The sequence below is a fragment of the Petaurus breviceps genome, unplaced genomic scaffold (genome assembly GCF_028583685.1).
Source record: "Petaurus breviceps papuanus isolate PSGF00001 unplaced genomic scaffold, PetGlider_PUasm1.0 556, whole genome shotgun sequence".
NCBI lineage: Eukaryota > Metazoa > Chordata > Mammalia > Diprotodontia > Petauridae > Petaurus > Petaurus breviceps.
In genome coordinates, this window is record NW_027186374.1 from 2403918 (window position 1) to 2410735 (window position 6818).

Here is a 6818-nt window from a genome sequence, read left to right on the forward strand (position 1 = left end):
AAATAACAAAGGCTTTTTCTGAATTTTTTTGGAGAGAATGAAGAGCCATTGTCTTTTTCAGCCATTTTAATATTTAGGCCTTAGTCAAGAAGCCAGACACTCCTCAAATTTAATTCGAAGTGATTATTAATAAATGTAACTAATGATAGTTAAAATGGCATGTAAAGAAATGAAATGAAAGATGATGTTATCCCAAATGGTGATTATAGGCCATACCTTTAGTTGGAAGGAGGAAGGGTCATCATACCACCTGACATTTGGAAAATTTGGGAAAGATATTTTTAGTGCAAAATCAGGAGAGATTGGCCTACACAGAAAGTTATCTAAACATGGAGTGGGCTGCCTCCATCCCTTGATCTCTCTCATAGTAGGTATTCATGCTACAGTTGGATGCCCACCTGTCAGGCAAGTTGGGGGGGGTGTCATCAAATGGCATGGATTAGATGAGCTTTGAGGTCTCTTCACACTCTATAATGATAGTATTCTAAATGTATTTTCCCCTCCATATAACAAGGATGTATGTCATCCTTATTAGGAATAAGGACTTTTATAGACCAGTTCCAATCTTTTACCTGCAATTTAGAAAATGATCAGCTCAAGGGAGATGGACCACTTCTATTCTTGGAGGATGCCATTTTATGACTTCTTTTGAAATGAGATATTAATTTGGGGGAAGATTAATCCAGGTCTCATTCTATCATCAGTTATACTTCAGGATGTGTCCAAATGTTCCATTACAGCTAGACAAAGGACCTGTCTAGAATTTAAAAGAACAACCAAGAACACAGTTCATCACAGAATAAAAGTTTAGTGAGGCACACAGACAGAAGAGGGATAGCATACCCATTTGGATGGGTGAATTGAATTAGTTAAAGCAACAATCAGTCCGTGCTGTGAATTAAATTCCTGTAGCCAGAATTAGGCTATTATTAATAGAAGTTGATGTTTCAATGTACTACAATTATAAAATAATACTTTTATTAAGGAACTGCTATGTGCTTAGGACTGTGGTAGTTACAGAGAATATAAAGAAAGGGATAACAGTCTTTTCTATCATTGAGCTTATATTCTTTGAGGGAAACAACAGGCACACAGATAAATGCACAAATTGTGCAATATACATGTGGCAAGAATTCTCTGGCCAACTATCACAGAACCGGCCCTGCTATTTTTCCTCCTCAAGATTCTAGAGTTACTCTAATTGGTTTGTGAGTGGCTCTCCTCAGTTTCCTCATCTGTGAAAGAGGGATAATAATAGTACCTATCTCCCAAGTTTCTTTCCAGGATAAAATGAGATATTTGTAAAGTGCTTTACAAATCTTAAAAGTGTTCTGTAAATGCTAGCTATTATCAGCTAATACTCCTCCCCCACCCCTCATTAGATACTTAGCTACTGGTAATGACTGCCTCAGTTCCATTTACACTCTTAACATAGATTAGCTTAATATATGTATGTATGTATGTATATTTTCTTGAAAATGCAGCAAGTACAAAAGTACAAACATCTTTCTCTCCCTTCATGTACATAATTTAAAGTCATACTTCCAGTTCCATTTCTATATAACACCAGACTTACTAAGTTCATGACCAGATATGATGTGATTCATTACTTGCAAAAGCAGGATATGGAGCCATGTAGACATTAGTATGCCCAGATGCTTAATCCTTTGACATTTCAAAACCCTCCCAGTTGTGATCTTCAATCTCTTCACCAAAAACAGGAAAAAATACCAGGACACAGAGAGGAGTGATAGATTTCAGAAGGGTGACTGAACTTGATTTTTTCAATTATTTGTTTTTAATTTTTGATCAGGTAAAGAGACAATTATTTTTTTGCCTCAATCTTATTAAGCCATAATCACTGAATGGGTGTTGCCTCAGTCAAACTGAGGCCTGTAAAAAGCTTTACCTTTAGAAGGCCAAGGTTTCCCACTTTATACTGGGTCATCTCCAGTTGGACCCACATGGTTCTGAAAGAGAGAGTGAAAGAAAGGTGACTGTGCACATCCCTCCCTCTCTTAAATCCAATTCACTTGCATGTCATAGCATCACCTCCCTGAAGTCATCTTTCTCTTAGAGAATGAAAGACAAACAATTGAAAAGACTTCTCCTAACCTAGAGCTTGGAAGACTCATTCAATAATGTCTATTATTCATACTCCTCAGTCCAAAATATTTTTATTTTCATGTAATTTATTGCATCCCCAGAAAAAGGCTCCTCTAGGCTCCTGCATGATGGCAGAGAAAAACTGTCAGATTTTAATGACCCAGGTAACCTCCCAAACCCACTGAAAAAAGAAACCATTAAATGGAAAGGTTCAAAAACCCTTGAGTTAACATATAAGAGCAAGACCAGCCTCAATAGCTCAATGCTCCCTTTCCTATTGTTGAAAATTTTGGATATAATTTCCTTAAAAGTCTTTCCTGCCCCTGCCCCTTCTTGCTAGATGCAGAAAAAAAATCCTCTTCAAAAAATCACCAAATTTTCTTGATTAAAGGATATGCCATTCTCTCTAGCACCCAAGCAGGGTGAGATAAGTTCAAAGCAAACCTCATCTGTTTCTATTATCCTCCAAGACTGCCTTTTATATTGTAAATATGTTCCCTTCATAAAGTTGTATTGCTTTCCTACCTTGTTTTATGTATAATATCTTATATTGAACCTTGGTGTTCTAAACCTTTTTAAGTTTTCAATAAGACAGATATTCCTCACAGATGCCATACACCCTTATCAAAATATTAAATATAATTTTGAAGCAAAACCCAATTATTAGTGGGATCAAGAAACAGCCACTTATGTAGCATTGGATGTTTGAATTCAACCTTGAATTGGCTGTTTTAAGGGGAAGCATCCTGGTTATGACAAATAGGCTGTTCAAAGGTTAGAAATAGGGATGGAATGACACTCATCAAGAAACAGAAATGAGTCTAATTTGGCTAGAGTATAATGACCCACTTTGGCCAATGGGGAGGAAGGATATTGTACCTTTAGAAAGAGGACTTTGGCAGCTGAGGGGAGGCTGGTTTGAACCATAAAACAAACTGAGATAGGAAAACTAAGCAGAAGGTGCTTGCTATACACTTGGTGAGTGGTGTCAAGGACTTACACCAGAGTAAAAATGCAGGTAGAGAAGGGCACATGCATTAGAAATTCTATGAAGGTAGATCTGATAAAACTTAGCAGCAAAGTATAGATGTGGGGTTATTTTGAATAAGGAATCCAGGATAATGAAGCTGAGAATCTTGGAGGACTGGAAGGATGGTGATGCTCTCAAAAATAATAGTAAAATTTAAACAGGGGACACATTTTGGGGAAAGATGATAAGAACTTTTTGGACATTTTGAGCTTTGGGATACCAGATTTGAGATATCCAAAAGATAGTTGCTAAATGACACTGAGTATCCAGAGGGAGATTATGGTTAGATATATGGATCTGGGAATTCCCTGCAGAGTTGTTGAGATGACCAAGTCAGTCAATAAACATGTATTAAACACCTAGCATATACCAAGGTCAGTGCTAAGCCCTGGGGTTACAAATACGAAAAAGAAAGTTCTTTTCATTAATGTGCTTACAATATGAGTGAGGACACCACACCAAAGGAAGCTGAAAAGTTGGTTAGTGGAAGGTATCTGATTCAGGGGCATGATGGAGAATGTCAACAAAGGACGACCTTGTGGGAAATTAAGCATTGACCGGGCTAGGTGGCACTCTGAAATGGAAGTTTAGGGAAGAGCTCTTCACTTTGCTCTACATGCAGAAGGACAGAGTTCACTGAGGGTACAGGTGAGGACTGATTGCAGAGTCTCCTGCAATTTTGTCAGATAATAGGGTTTTTGATAATAAGGTCACTGAGGCCATGATGGAAAAGTCCAAAGGAGTGGAGACAAGTGGAGAATGTTGGACATAACGTAGAGAGAAATGATATAGAGATGGAGAAAAAACGGCTGCTCAAGATAATAAAACCAAGGGAGAGTTTTTTTTTTTAAACTGGAGTAGAAACAGGCCTATCTATATGCCTAAAAATGAGACAGCAGAAAGAGACAGAGACAAAGAGAGAGACAGACAGACAGACACACACACACAGAATGAAGATTGATGAGGAAGTGGGAATGATAAAGGTCAATCTCCTGGAAAATATGTTAACAGAAGGAATCAAGGATGCATGTAAAGGAGTTGACCTTGACAAGGACAAAGGCCATTTGTCACTTGATATGGAATAAAGGAGAAGGTAGCATAGGGAAGCACCTCAGTGATGTGAGATGGGGAGAGAGAAGGAGATTTCAGTTAATGTTTTCTGGGAAGGAGAAAGTAGGGTTCTCAGCTTAGAAAGTGTAAAGGCATGCACAAGCAGCTTTCCAGAGGACTGCTTCTGTGAACAGCTTTCAAGGTTCTGATTACACAGTATAGCAAATTCTCTATTCAATAACAAATCAGACCAAAATATTTGCAAAAAATTAAGGTGCAGCATTCACAATGTTACAAATTATCACAGAAAATCAAAATACAACATTCACTATGTCACAACTCAAGAACTTGTCACTGAAATGGCCACATAGTTTTCACCAAAGTGGTCACATAGTTTTCAACAAAATACAATTTTTTAGTAACTCAATAATTCAATCATCCTTAAGGAGGCTTGCGTCTTTAAGGGTCACAAGGTACAAAAGTCAAATTTCTCCACCCATGGGGTCCAATTAAGTTAAAACTTCAACAATCACTACTCAATACCCTCTGAAGGGGTAGTAGAAAGTACAAAAGCCATCCACCCCAGCTCACAAGTAAATTATAATTTTATCAGTCACTATACAGATAATTTCATCAGTCACTACTCAGTACCCAAAGAGAGGTCTTTTCATGTTGAATCAGGATATGCTTTCAGCTTCCATGGTTCCTCTTCCATGGTCCCAGCTCTCTCCTGAATCTAACCAACTGCCACCTGAGTTCAAAGACAGACAGATCCCACCTCCTTGTCCAGCTCTCTGTGCAGTTCCTGCTCCACATTGGAGCTCAGTGTCCAGTCTATCTCAAATCCTTCAGAGTCTTTGTTCCTGGGAAGACAAGGCTTAATGAAGCCATAATAACATTCATGCACATTAACAAAGCCTCAAAATAATTTGTACAAAATACCAGCAACACAGTCATAGTTCCTCAGTCTTCTGCAGCTGCAGCTGGCCCTAGGAAATCCTCAGCACCTTCACCTGGCCCTTGGAAGTCTTCAGCACCATAAGCTCTGTTCTCAAAATCAAAATCACTTTATCCAGCCTCCATGCGGCTTGCTACAAGAAATTGTCTCAGTTCTGAATTCTCATTACTCTTCTCAGTTCTTCTCAATTCTCTGTTTAGTCCTCAGTCCAGCAAGAGCTGCCCTGCCTCCCTGATGCTTACCTGAGGAAATTCTGTCTGTCCAGCTTGTGTTCTTTCTTATATACAGTATAGCTCCTCCCTGTTCTGCCCTTTCTTGTTACATCAGCAATTTCCTCCCAAGGTGTTTACTATTTCTTTGTTAATAGCTTAAAGAAGGTGATAACTTGAAACTAGGTGGCTGCTAAGTCCCTGCTCACTTGACAATACAAAGGGGCATGGAAGATCTTCAGATTCCATTCACATTAGAGAGGGTTGAGAGAATGAAAGTCATGGGATGTTTAAAGAGAGATGAAAGGGTTTGAAAAAGCTTCTGTAACAACTAGGGTAGGGCTTGATTAAGCCCGATCAAGTTGGATTTCCTTCCAAATGTGAGGGATTGATTAAGGTTATACAAAACAAACTGATCGTGGACTCAGTTGGCATCATTTCATGATTTCCTCCAACTTCCTCCAGTAATGCAAGAATAGGAGAAAAATCAGAGGATGGTGGGAGTAAACCAAGGTTGGGATTTGGCAAGACAAGATTGGTGACAGGATAACAAGATAAGGACACAAAAGGGGGTATATAATAAAACTGGGATGAGAAAGGGAAGAACACAACCCGTGTACCAGCAACAGCTCAGGAAAGAAGTGAGAGAGGAAAGAATTGTGCATGTATCTGAAATGTAGCTTCCATATTGCACCGAATATGGTGACTTTATTGATGGGATATAGTATAGGATTCTAAGTTTCTCCCCCCTACTATAAGTGTGCTTTGGGACAAGAATGTGAATGGGGCATGAGATCCTCAGTATAGGAACATAGCTTAGGATGTGCACTCCCCAGTAGTGGAACAGGTCCAAGCAATTGATAGTACAGGAGGCATTACTACTGATCTTAAGAGGATTATCATATTTCTCACGGTTCACTCCTATAATGGACACTGGGGCATGAGTAGAAGAGGCAGAGGTAATGACCTACTTGGCTGGCTCCTCCCTTTCAATGAATCCTAGTCTTTTCCATGGTGGTAAAGACACCAGGGGAGTCTATAACATATGTGACTCCAGCAACTTCCTATTTGATATTGGTGATATCCCACTCCTGAAGGTGGTAATGGCTTTCCCATTGATCACCAGCTTTCCATTCCCAACCTTGAGAGTGTCCTTAAACTTCCCAGGGATGGAATCACATTGAAACAAATGAAGCATTTATTTCAGGGCAATGAAGGGGTCATTGATGGCCACAGTGTCTACTCTGCCTAAATTGAATGTTGTCTTGGTCATCACACTCCCAATACGGCCAAATATGTTGACCCAAACTTCACTCTCTTGATTTAGGGATGTGATTGAAGAAGCAGATTCTAGCACTGATGTTGGGAGAAGTTAAGAGCTGTACTTCTTCTTCTTCTTCTTCTTCTTCTTCTTCTTCTTCTTCTTCTTCTTCTTCTTCTTCTTCTTCTTCTTCTTCTTCTTCTT